This window comes from Mustela erminea, chromosome 8 (genome assembly GCF_009829155.1).
Source record: "Mustela erminea isolate mMusErm1 chromosome 8, mMusErm1.Pri, whole genome shotgun sequence".
Taxonomy (NCBI): Eukaryota; Metazoa; Chordata; class Mammalia; order Carnivora; family Mustelidae; genus Mustela; species Mustela erminea.
This window is the reverse complement of record NC_045621.1, coordinates 36,450,895-36,465,477: the sequence shown is the minus strand read 5'-3', so window position 1 is coordinate 36,465,477 and position 14,583 is coordinate 36,450,895.

Below are 14,583 nucleotides of genomic sequence, written 5' to 3'. Positions count from 1 at the left end.
GATCTCATACATGATTGCTTAGAAGTTCTTTTATGGCAGACACGTATTAGGCAGATAATATCGGGATACAGCAAAATTAGGATTGCATATTTTACTCTGCGTATTTATTAGAAAGTTACATACCATTCAGGAAACACATGTGGGCTTTATTATGATTTTTTGGCAATTCTTGCAAGGGAGGTGACATGTAATACATCAAAAAGAATTGAAAGTAAAGTGTGAATAAATAATCTCAACAAAAAAAAATACAAGAAAATAATTCAAAACATTACAGGGAGACTGCCTATTAGGTTGTAGAAGTGGATGTGAGGATGGTTTTATTTAGTATTGAGAATCCACTGAATCTAGATTCTTTGCATTTTCGTAGTCCTGAGAACTGGATTGCATGCATAAATGTTTTTGCATGTGTTAAAATAAGTCCATGTGTTGGAATTTCCTATTGATAACGATTGCTAATAATGTGTGCATCCAGAACAGATCAACCACAAACAATGGTAAGCGTAAAAACTTTGCCTGTAGTAGCTTAGCTATCTATGAGATTTCTCTCACAACAAAACTCTTTCTCCCTCATTTCCTTGGGTATGGAGGCAACCTAGAGCTTTTCCTGCCTCTTCATAACCTGTCCCAAGGCTGCTGCACTACACAGCCTGATCTGGAGGAAGGAAGGGCACTACTCACATTTGAGTTGTGCTCCAGAGGTGCCCTTTATATATAAACCATGATGTGAAGGTCCTTTTAGGGATTGTGCCATCTAGTAGCCCTGACCTGGCCACCTGCTTACCTCCCCAGCGTCTTCTGGTACCACATTGGCTTGTCAAACATTTGCCATATTGGCCTCCTTTTAGTTGTCCAAACATGCCAAGTTTGCTCTTCCCCATAGGCTCTGCACTTAAGCTCCCTCTCTCATTCATTCAACAAACACTTAATTTTTTTTTTCAGTTTTTAATCTTTTACTAGAATTCAACATCCATTCTTTATTAACATATAATTTATTATTTGCCCTGGGGGTACAAGTCTGTGATTCATAGGTGTTACACAATTCACAGTATTAACTATAGCCCATACCCTCCCCAACATCCATCACCCAGCCACCCCATCCCTCTCACCCCCTCCCCTCCAGCAACCCTCAATTTGTTTCCTGAGATTAAGAGTCTCTTATGGTGTGTCTCCATCTCTGGTTTCATTTTTCATTTTTCCCTCCCTTCCCATATGATCCTCTGTCTTATTTTTCAAGTTCCTCATATCAGTGAGATCAATGATAATTGTCATTGATAATTGTCATTCTCTGATTGACTTAATGATAGACTCTAGTTTCATCGATGTCATTGCAAATGGCAAGATTTCCGTTTTTTGATGGCTGCATAGTATTCTATTTATATATATATAAAATATATACATACATATCTAACAGATATTATATATATGGTGTGTGTGTGTATGTGTGTGTGCATATATATATATATATATCTCTCACATCTTCCTTATCCATTCATCTTCAACAAAAATTTTTAAAATGCTTTTATTATGTTTTCTTCTGTGCTGAGTTGTAGTACAATAACCAGGCATTGACAAGTTTGAGAAGAATTATTATTCATTTCTTGCTTGCATGGTAGAAGTATCATCACCATGGAAAAGCAGAATACTTCAAACAAAATTAAACATCACTCATACCATAGAATGGAACACTGTACTTTTATATTTTCACCTGTGTCCACTATAAAAGAAAGAGCATATATGATCATTAGAACTCTGAGTCTTTAGTAACAGAAATTCATCTTAAACTGGTTTGGCAGAAAAGTGTAGTGGTGAAATGCTCAGATAACTGGGAAACCCAGAGACGGTACCTGAGACCCAACAAGACCCAGAAGTCCAAACATTACATTCTGAACTTTCCTCTTACTCTTCTTTCCTTTTTATCTATGAATTGCCCTTTGGGTTACCTTCTCTTTTCCTGTTGCATTATTCCTTTGTGCTTCAGGCAAACTTTTGTGGGATTTTTGTTTTGTTTTGTTTTTTGGAAGTCGTGATCTGCATCTTCAGAGACTTCAACCCAAAAAGAAGAGAGAGGCTGTCTGTCAGCAAGCATCTATCAAATGTATATGGCTAGACTGCTTGGTTCAATCACTGAGTGAAGGGGGATAGGATACCATTCTTAACCAGGCCCAGGCCACATGCCTACACCCTTAAAATAGAGGCTGACAGTTCTTTCAGAAAAAGTAAGGTAGAACATGAGGGGCTTCCTTTTAGAAAGTGGACGTTTTATCAAGTGTACTTTGAAAAGTAAAATTTGAAAAGGAAAATGTGTACTGGATAATGAAAAGTGTAGCTACCTGTCCTTATTCTGACTACCCTCAAAAAAGAATCTAAGACAAGGCCTTGGGTATGGATTGTGCCAGGAAACACAAACGAGGAAACTAGAAATGAAGGGAGACTAAGGGAGAAAAGCTGTAAAGAATAAATTAATAACCAGTTTCCTGTTAATGTGATTAAGGCTTCATCCCACTTAGAACTCTTCAGAAACCTAGTGGAGTATACCTGAGAACTGACATCCAGAAGAAGAAAGTGGGTGTGTTTATTCACTGATGACCATTCCCCTTTGATTGAAGTTTGTGCTGGTGAGGTGTTAACTCTTCTTACTTTCAGTAGAACAAGAAAGGTCTCAGGAAGACAAACAGGAGACAGGTGGGCCCTGCCGTGAGCAGCTGTTGCATACCAGGAATGGTGTTGCAGGCAGCCACAGGGATATGAGACAAAGTATCAGCAGTTTGTGCTACCACAAACCAATACAACATGGAAAGAAACATTCAAACAAGAGCAGGGTGTGTGAAAATTTTAAATTTGCAATAAGATATGAGAAAAACAAAATGAGAAATTCTTAATATTTTTCTTTTGGGGCCCTCAGGAAAAAATAAATTTTCTTCTCTGTCCATTCTTTAAGAAAATAAGAAATAAACTAGTCTCCTCTAATATTTAATCTATAGGCTACCACTGTGCCATCCCTCAGTCTCCTGTGATAAGCAAGATCCACTGTGGGAGGAGAAAGGAATCACACAGAAACAGTTTCACAAGGTGCCTGCTTATTTCCTCCATGCACTTGGCATTTGAAGTTATTGCAGTTTGCATGTGTCCAGCTAAGAGGATCTACAGATAATATTATTAACTAAATTGACACTCAAAAAATGGAAAGTGATTTATAGAGTTTGCTTTTTTGCTTTTCCGAAAGAACATCAGATGGATAATCACAACTATAATATTGTAACATAGGAGAGCAAGGAAATGCAGAGGTGAGAATTCTCTGGAGTAAGAGAACATATGGTATCATACATATGATTTCATTCCCATGTAATTTATGTAAACTTATATTAAATGTGGTAGATTTTGAACTAGATTTGAACTAGGTAGATTTTGTGGATGAATGAAAAAAAAAAGGTGTGAATTTCACCTTTGCTCATGACACTATTCTGTTTACATATATTTACTAAGTCAGATTTTCCAACTAGTTCAAACCAGCTTTAACTTCCTAACTTTTTGACCCTTAATTCTGTTGCCACTGAGAGAAGGCTTTTTAAAATCTCCCATTAAGTTTGTGGAAGAATGTGTGTGTGTGTGTGTGTGTGTGTGTGTGTGTGTGTGTGTGTGTTGTGTGTATTGTGTGTGTTGTGGGCGTGTGTGTGTGTGTATTCAGATTTTTGGCACATGGCCTAAAATATGATCTGATCCCTACCACTTCTGACATGAAAATCAATTCATCTATTTAACTTCAAACATGCTAAATATATCATGAGATATAATTATATCTATTTTTTCATTTAACTCTATTTCAAAATGATCTCCTGATCCAGTCTAGTAGATAGATACAGTGAATTCTCATAAAAAAGAATGGTTCATCTTGGTAAACAAATTTCCTATAAATAGATGTTCTCAATGTACTTTTGTATGTAATATAATTGTTGATTCATCAAGTCTCAGTAGCAGGTTTAAAATAATCACCTTCAACAAAATGAAAAAGTATCAAAGCACTTAAAGAATTAAACTTACAATTTGAAAAGAACATAAGAATATAGCTTCTAGAAAGAAATAAATAGCAAAAGTGAGAGGGAACAGGTAGTAAGGAAAATACATTGGAGGATAGATAATTATCTTCTAATTTTCCCCCAAATATATTCAAAGTTGTTTAGCTTCAGCATAAAAAAAAATCATTTTGCATTTTAAATTTGAAAACCTAGGAAAGAAAATATATTTCTTTTTTTATACAAAATATTTGATTATTCCAAATGCAGGTGTATTCATTAACTATGAGGCAAGACTAAATAGGCATTTAATAGAATCATGATGACACAGAACTGGCACTCAATAAGCATTAGTTGAGTAAAAGAAGAGCCAGACTGAGAACAATTTAATGGATGTAGTAAATAAAAATTGTTTGTAGTAAAATCCAGAAGTATCTGACTACATTTCGGTGAAAGGTCAAAATTTTAAATGTATGTCAAATATTTGGACAAATGTTTATCATCATTCATGGGTAGGAACAGTGATACTCCCAGTTTTTTTTTTAAGATATATATATATATATATATATATATATCTCACATGCACACAAAGTGGGGAGGGGTACAGAAAGAGAGAGAATCCCAAGCAGACTCCAGGGAGCAGGAAGCCCAAAGTGGGGATCAATCCTATGACCTTGAGATCATGACCTGAGCTGAAATCAAGAGTTAGATGCTCAACTTAGTTAGAGTTAGATGCTCAACTGACTGAGCCACCCAGGCACTGCATCACTTCCAGTTTTGACATTCTACTCCATCTTCTTCAAGTCATCAACATGTCTGTAAAATTATTGTACTTGGACATCCCAAATACATTTTACAAACTATTTTATTGTATAAAAAATATTTATTTGGATACCCCCAATATTTGTTTTTAAAAGGTTGATTATTGCTTGAATGTCAAGAACAAAATCATAAGCCCCTTAGTAGAAATATAGATGAATATGTGTTGTATCTTAAGTAGAGAAAGATTTTTTAAGCAAGACACAAAATAACATTGACTAAATGGAAAAGAGCAATTGTTTGTGTTAAAATTAGCTTCTGTTCATTGAAAATGCTTTAAAGAAAATAAAAACACAGTTTATAAACTTGTACACTCAACTGAGAAAGAAATAACTCTAAGAACTCCAATACTCAATTTAAAAAGCATAGATGACCCAATAGAAAGGAAAGATACTTTGAAAAACAGTCTTTTCAACAAATGCCATTGGCAAAATTGGACAGACACGTAGAGAAGAATGAAACTGGACCACTTTCTTACACCATACACAAAAATAAATTCAAAATGGATGAAACACCTAAATATGAAACAGGAATCCATCAAAATCTTAAAGGAGAATACACGCAGCAACCTCTTTGACCTTGGCCACAGCAACCTTTTGCTAGACAAGTCTCCAGAGGCAAGAGAAAAAAAGCAAAAATGAACCATCAGGACTTCATCAGAATAAAAAGCTTCTGCACAACAAAGAAAACCATCAACAAAACTAAAAGGGAGGCTGTGAAATGGGAAAATACATTCACAAAGACATACCAGACAGGGCTAGTATCCAAAATCTATAAAGAACTTACCAAACTCAACATCCAATAAAAAAGAAAATCCAGTTAAGAAATGGGCAGAAGATATGAACAAATATTTTTCCAAATATGACATACAAATTGTTAACAGACACATGAAAAAATGCTCAATATCACTTGACATCAGGGAAATATGAATTAATACATTGATGAGATTCCACCTCACACCAGTCAGAATGGCTAAAACTAACAACTCAGGAAACAGATGTTGACGACAATGTGGAGAAAGGGGAACCCTCTTACAGTGTTGGTGGGAATGGCTGGTGCAACCACTCTGGAATGGTATGGAATAGTATGGAGGTTCCTCAAGAAGTTGAAAATAGAGGTACCCTATGACCCAGCAATTATACTACTAGGTATTTTTTCAAAGGATATAAAATAGTTATTGAAATGCCCCTGCACCCCAATATTATAACAGCAATGTCCACAATAGCCAAACTATGGAAAGAGCCCCAATGTCCATTGACAGATGAATGGATATAGAAGATGTGGGGTGTGTGTGTGTGTGTGTGTGTGTGTGTGTTTATATTTATATATAAAATGGAATGTATAATGTGTGTGTATATGTATACACATATATATTCACATATATAATGGAATATTATTGAGCCTTCAAAAATAATGAAATCTTGCTATTTGCAAGGGCATGGTGGAACTAGAGGGTATTATACTAAGCGAAATAAGTCGGTCAGAGACAGACAAATACTAAATGATTTCACTCATATGTGGAATTTAAGAAAGAAAATGTTGAACATACAGGAAGAGAAGGTAAAATAAAATAAGATAAAAACAGAGAAGGAGACAAACCATTAGAGACGCTGAACTCTAGAAAACTGAGGTTTACTGGAAGGGTGGTGGGTGAGAGAATAGGTTAACTGTGTGATGGGCATTAAGGAGGGCACGTGATAGAATGAGCACTGGGTGTTATATGCAAATGATGAATCACTAAATTTTACCCCTGAAAATAATAATACACTATGTATTAACTAAATTGAATTTTAATTTTTTTTAAAAATAAAAAATGTAAAATAAAATAAATAATCAATTTCAGAAAAAAAAATCATCCCATTATGCCAAGAAACAAATGAATGGATTTTTAACAACATTAGTGGAAAAAAGACAATATAATTGCAATGACGTGTAGTCATTTTACCAGGTACAAGTCCATGCCATCCAATTGACAAATTTTAAGTCTGAAAAAACACAAAGTTTGAATAGGATTTTGAAACACAGACTCTACTCTGCATTGCTTCTAGAAGTGCTAATTGGTGCCAGCACTTTGGAAAACATGGCACCATTATCTCCTGAAGTTTCACATTCATATATCTGAGGCCCAGCATTTCACTTTTAGGAATATCCCAAAAGAAACTCTTGCACAAGAACAACAGGAGTCAATAAGAGAATATTGATAATAACACTGTTCATGTTGGCAAAAATCTGCAGACAACAAAAGTGTGCACCGAAAGAGGATGAGTGAATAAACTATTCTTAAAATGGGATACTACAGAATGGTCACAATTAATGAAATATAACAATATGCAACAACATGGAGGAATCTGGGAAAAATAAAAGTGAGTAAAAAATAAATGAATCCCAAAAGATCAAAAGATTTCATACCACATACCATTTTCATAAATTAACAGGTAAAATAGATATGCTTACTTTCTTAAGGAGTGTGTATAGATGCAATCAGATTAGACAAAAATGGAACCAAAGTGATGATGACAATGACACCCACGGTGATGTTTGTTTCAGATGGGTGGAGGCAGGATGAACTAGAGGGTTACATGTAAATTACATCAAGAACTCTGCTTCTATTTGAATGGTGGGCTTAAGGATGCTGACTACGTAAATAAAAGGGGGCCATGTAGTGACCAAAAAAAGAGAGGGTTTCATGACCATGGAATATAGGATTACCCAATTCTGTGCACCTCATTCCAAAGAAGAACAAGAAATCAACCTTATGGTCCCTGTAGGGGTGGAATGGAGGAGCCATTCCAAACTGAGGGCAATGTGGGCTGCTGAGGATGGCTCTTCCAGATTCTCTGTAGTAATATGACCAGACAGCCTTTTGTTCAGTATCTGTGATGTACCAGCCATGCAAATGCACATATTTACATACATTATCTCATTCAATCCTTGTTATTAGATATATTTTCCATTGGACAGAGAAGAAAACTGATATTCAAAGAATTTATCGTGTCTAAGGATCCAGCCCAACGTAGCAGAGTTGGCATCAGAGGGGCAGACAGGCAGAGCAGGGGTCTTATAAAGAGATTGCTGAAAACAAACAAACAAACAAAAAGACAAAGACAAAAAGACAGAGTGCCAGCAGGAGACAGAAGGCATTTTCAGCAGAGACTGTGGCTCAAACTTGATAAATGGGATACTAACAGAATTATGGGCAAGGTCAAGGAAACCAACAGGAGATGTGCCAGGGCCAGCCTTGGCATGTCCAGGTGTCCCTGAAGGAGGGATGGTGTTGGCGAGAGGAATGACAGAGCCACACAGCGAGTTCTGGTCAGTAGTCAGGCATCTCCATCTTTATTCTAATTTTAGAGCTTCTTATATAGGCAATTTACTTGAGGTAGGGGGTTACATTCGTGCAAAGGATATTAAAGGACTCAAGCACTTATCAAATAATTTCTCTTTGTTCAGCACATATTATTCTAGTTAAGCTATAATGGGTACAGACTGGCGCCTGGATTGGGGGATAGGGTCTTGCTTCTTGAGTAATCATGTCCCTCAGAAAGCCATGGGTAGCACAAATATGTGCCTTTTGGTAACTTACTCTGGGGTCTGCAGGAAAACAGGGTATAGGCTAATGGAAAACGAGAAGCTTTAGGGATAAATTAGATAGTAAAGAACTATAGGAAAGCAAGAGATAGATTAATGGAAAATGAGAAGCTTTCTGAAGAAACTAAGTATATTGGAAAAAAGTAGGAACAAGAAGTCATCACCTTTGCAGGAGGCAGGACGTATTTTAATGGCTCAGCTTATGAAAGCCTTGGACAAACATCAGCCTAGGGAGGAAACCATCTATTGTGGTACACATCTAAAGTTCTCCATTGTCCTAGGTACAGAATATTTATCTCCTTGAAGTTGCTCAGGCCCATAAGCTTGAAAGATGTTTCAGCAGATTAGCAAAGGGCTCTTTATTTGAAAGAGATTAAGGGGATCAGAGGAAAGGGCAAGAGACTATCAGACCCTGCTTATCTGCGGGCTATCCTGCCCTCGGCAGGACTAGGCCTGCATTAGTTCAAACCTTAACCTAGTGGGGCAATGCCCTCCACCAGGCCTCATGGCTCCCATCAGGGATGTTAAGTTTCTCTGGCCTAGCAAGCTCTCCCCCTGGGAGGGGGAAGAGGAGGAAACTCTGACAAGAGTAGGAGCCTTGGAAGTGTGGGACCGTCTGACTGGCAGTGTAGTCAAAGAGAGACAGCTCCCACAGCAGGCACAGACCTCTCCCGGCAGCATCTCCTATTAGCTGAACATAACATGAAGCAAGGTCCAGAGATCTGGATACAGCAGTATATAGATGTCAGTCCCCTTGGGGCCCTGGTCTTGAGAGATCTCAGGATGAGGGGAGAGCAAATGGAGAGGAAGAGCACAAGCACATTTACAAAGCGGCCATATAGACCATATTTCGAGATTCCTTTTTTGATGACTATGACAAACACATAATGTTTGTCCAGAAGTCAGTCATTGGTGGATCAAGCTTGTTCCCTTTCTTTCTCCCAGGCACACACAAATAGCATGGTCTATTACTTGAAAATGCATACTCAGTTCATAACACATATTTAAGCAATATTTTCCCTTTTACTTTTAATCCTGACCCTAAAGATCTCTACCCCTTCTTAAGTTCTCCTATTATCCTATTACTAGACAACTGCATGATGATTTACAGCATTGCACTAAAAAAGGGAAGACTAACCTGTGACAAAACATCATTGGTGTATTTTAATTTAGGCATTTATTTTATGCTTTGTGGGGGGAGAGTAATTGATATGAAATTGGAAAATACTTTGCAGCTTTTGTAGCCATTGTGTTGAATAATGATCATTTATGTGAAAAGGAGTCATTTTTCCATTCATTGGGTGCAGTCCTGCTCTGTCTGTCGTGTCTTTGTTTTCCATCTCTTGATGACATCTCCAGTGGATCCCTGGTTTCTGGTCACTTCAGGTTATAGTTGTCTTCCTTTTTTGATTATGCCACTTTTCAGATACAAAAAGGTGCATTCATCTAAATCAAAACTTTCTTTGCACATTCAGTTCAGCCTGGTAGAGGGCAGAGGCAGTGCAATATTCTGAGCTAGGAGATGGGAGCACCTGCCTGAGATGAGGGCAGTAATGAAATGAATTAAAGGACTATCACCATCCATAGGCGAATTTAAACAATGTCAGCAAAATAGTCCTCCCCCAAAAAAACTTTTATATAATTCAACTTGTAAACAATTTCCAAGGTTATTGTTGAATTTTAAGAATACCATCTAAGTTTCAAATGAGCACATTTATCTCACTTTCCCTTTAATAAATGTGGTATTCTACACCGAGGCTAATTTTGGGAACTTCCAGTAATGGAGTTGACCCTAAACACACTGCATTAGTCACACATTAATTTCAAGAGTAAGTTAGCAAAATCTCCGAATCATTCGAACTTGATAAGGCACAGTTCATGTTACCAGCCCCTACATACTCTTGGATGTACACAGGATGTAACAAACTGTAAAATGGTGAGCAAGCTGTGATACTGTATACAGTTTATCCTTTCTGAGTTTTTTTTTTTCTGATATGAAGTTTTAGATGAAGCTAATGAGACACAAATTTGCAAAACAATCAGAATCAAACTTGAACAATGTACAATGAATGATACACTGGGCTTTAAAACTGCTCATTGTAGAGAAAGTCATTGACTATGCAAAAATAAAATGTAAGGAAGTAGACTTTATATAGTGAAAAAAATAAAAATTTAAGGAATACTATGAGAAATGACAGAAAACAACGACCTTGTAATGCCAGAGACAATAAAAAGACGGTATTTGAATGTTTTGATCATTTTCACCAAGAGCCACACTTTTTAAAATAAATGAATCAAGTAAAGCTAGTTAGCCATTTACTTTGACTTTTGCAGAAGAAATAAATTTCAAAACTTCTTCCAAATATAACAGAAGTCTGTGTTAAATTTTCTGGTGAAGATATTTTAGTGGAAATATTTCAACTGTAGAGCTATTTCATTGCCTCTAGAATCGACTCAAGAAATAAAGATCTAAATAGTGTTGCAATTTCTGGAATTTATTATGAAATGATATTTTTATGAATTTCTGCCAAACTTAACCTTATGTTTAAGACTTTGGTTAACTATATTTAGATCTGTTGCCACATGTGAAAGAAACATTTCATAATTAAAATGAATAAAATTTTTCATCAATCAGATATGAGCATATCAATGCAAAGAACAAATTTAACAGTCACTGAAATATTTGGAGAAAACTGAGATTATATTATTCATGGTTGTGGTAGATTAATATATTGGTATAGGTTTTTTCTTTTAAAAGCATAACAATACAATTTTAAAGTATCACTCCATTACATTTTCCTCCTTTTACCTTAACATTTATGTTATTTTTAAAATATTAACTTTATTTAATATTATTAAATTAAATCAATTAAATTAAATATTATTAAATATTTAATAAGTATAACATTTAATAAAATTTAATTTAAATATTTAAATATTTAATAGATTTAATAAATTAATATGTAACTTTATTTTCATTTTTAATTTCTTTTAATCTTTTACTGACATGAGTGTGTGTATATACACACACACACACACACACACACACACACATACATATATATATGAAGTTCAATTAAAGAAAATTTCCACCATCTGTATTTCTTTTCTTGCCATAATAATTTTTTCAAGATGATTACTGAAAATAATCTTTTCGTATAAAGAATGGTTTTAAAAAATATGATCTGGCCCAAGTGTTAGTATGCCAGTTACATCACAGATAAGAGTGTGTCTTTCCTCTCAAGAATTATTCCTCCTTGCTATTTCTTCTTCCATACTTCTATTTCTAGTTCCTCCAAGGGGTGAGAAAGAGGGTTAAAGAAAAGGGCCAAACATCACTGTCTGGATACCTGTACTGCAGTTGGAGTCCCTGCTTGATGTTTGATGTCCTCTGGAAAACAATGGTGTTTTATGGGCTCCAGAACTTGGTTTCCTTGAGGAGACCCTCTGGGAGCTCTACTCTGGAAAATTCCCTGATGTGGCTGATGTGATTTTACCACTATCCCATCTTGGCTTGTATTTGGAAATACATCCTACAGACTTGCAGAGTGGCATCTCCTTATGCTGGCAGACCACTCTTGGGGAAGGAACCAGCTGTGTTTTATTGTGTTCATCAAACCCAAGGAAAACCCACCAATTTTTGCCATTCCAATCAGCGGGAACAAGGACTGCCTAAAAGTTACCCACTCCTCTCCTACTTAACAGAATTCTCTGGAGCATCAGTTATGTGTCTTGCTGTTCATGCATACCCCAACCCAAGGATGTGCCCTAAATTCCACACACAGCACGTTTCCACATGGCAGTCCCAATGGGCAGAGGTGATTTCCTATGGCAGGAGTTTTTATGTGGAGTGCAAGCCTCGTCTCCCATTCTTTGAGCACTGGGTGTTATATGCAACTGATGAATCACTAAACTACGTCTGAAACTAATAATACAGTTTGTGTTAACTAAATTGAATTTAAATAAACATTTCTAAAAAAATTAAAATGTGTAATACATTTACACATAAAATGTGTAAAAATGGGAGAGCAAGCTAATATGGGAGAACACATTTAATTATATAATTTGTTGAGGATTTACTATATACAAAATACTACCCATCAGGGAGGGAGCACACAGGCTGAAGGATGACAAAGATAAACCAACATTGTCTGTGTAGATGGGTTGATCATTCATGTTACCATATATGGAATTCCTGAGATTTTTCACTCAAATTATCTCTAGACACTTCATTTTTGAAATTAGAAAGATAGAACACACCGAGGACAATAAAATTAAGTTTTAGTGCTCACTTTCAATAACATAATGTTCTTTATCCTTCAATAATAATATGGGTTCTTAGATACCTCTCTCTATACATATATATATGTATATGTATATATATACATATGTCTTTATATATTTGCGTAAGTTTATGTTATATATTTATTTATTCCTATGTGCATATTTATATATGGTTCTCCTACACTATATTTAAAAATTAAAGTTCCAGGGGCACTTTAGATAATTGGAAGAAAAGGCTCTAGTTTTTCAAGTCCAAAGGATAATTTTCACAGAGACCTTCCATTCTGCTGCCTCAGAGGTATTTACAGGACACATCATGATCTCTTCCTAAACAAAGCCCTTCGCCTCTGCTATTTTTAGTTTCCTAATTCTCCTTTCAGAAGCTTAGTCCACAGCTTGACACATCTTTGGAAATGATCCCTTGGTGGGCTTCATATATTCTGTAAAGGAGCAAAAAAGGCCTTTGCTTTCTTGCTTCATGGGTGAGATTCCCACATCTCACCTCCGAGCAAAGAACAACCACTTTGTGCGCTTTCAATGCACATGATAGTCAGTGTTGTCCTCATTTGCTTTTCATTAACCATCAGCATGGCATGTTTTTGAAAGGAGAACTATCTTATTTTCACACGCTAGGAAGGATACACAGAACTTTGATGTTGCTTTCTTAAGTGACAAACGTGACTGTTATAGAAAGGCTATTTGTTCCTGGTTGACTTCCTTTGGTTTACGGGGAAAATTTTTCTCTGTGAGTCATCTAAAATGCCCCACACATTACTTTCGTTTGACATCTCATGTAAAAGACTGTAATTCCCATTTTCACAGAGGAATAATTTGTAGAACAGTTTCCTCAGGGTAGGTCAGCAGTTTGCTTGTAAAACTCCTACGGACAGGTATGCTTTCTTTTACAGCGGGCAGGAACATCATCACAATTGCCTGTGGTTTCTCTTTCTAAAATTGTCTGTTACATGTGTCTCCCAACAGGAAGAGATAGAAATGAGAGAACCGATCTTCCTTTAAGGAAGGAAGGCAACCAGAGCTATTCAGTTGAAAGGAATGATATAATGTATGGCGGAATGAAGAAGTGGTGTCAGGGGGAAAGGCTGAGGAAACAAGTGCAAGAATATGGGCCCAGAAAGCATAAAAAAGGGATATTGCTTCCTGGAGGCATTTAGGAGGAAAATGGCACCATGACCTTCCACCAGATGGTCTTGCTTTGCCACTTGCTTTGAAGCAAGGGGCTAGTCAGTGGGCCATTTGAAAGGGAAATGCCAGAGAAGAATTGTATCAGCCTGGCTGGGCTGGATCAACTACACCCCAACATCCATGTCTCCATGTGACTCCCAGAACCTACCTTCAGGGATTGAGCTCTGGTCCTGGGTGGTATAGTAAAAAAACTCAAAGTTGAAAATGTTTTATGATCTTGATTTGAGAGGTGGCTGGAGAGCTGTATATATTTGTCAAAACTCATTGAATTTTACCCTTGAAAGGAGTGCATTCTTATTTGTGTATTAGAAACTCAATAAAGGTAATGTCAAACCTATTAACTATAAAAATAACAGATTTTATGGAACATTTTTGTAATACAGTGCTATTTTATGACTTTTTATGAAGATATTATTTCACCTTTAGAGTGGAAAAGAGTTGCTTGAAAAACTATGCCTGAAAAATGCACCATATTCCTGATGTAATCTAGAGTGATAAAATTATCTCTTCTGGTAATTAAAAAGGTTTAATATTAAGAATTTTTTAAAAAGCAAAACTAAAGTTTGACTCCAGTTTTGGTATCACCATTGAAGTTACTTTCTGACTTTTTCTTTCCCCATTCATAAAATGGGAATCTTATTTGTTTTACTAAGATCACAAAGTGGTTGTGAATATAACA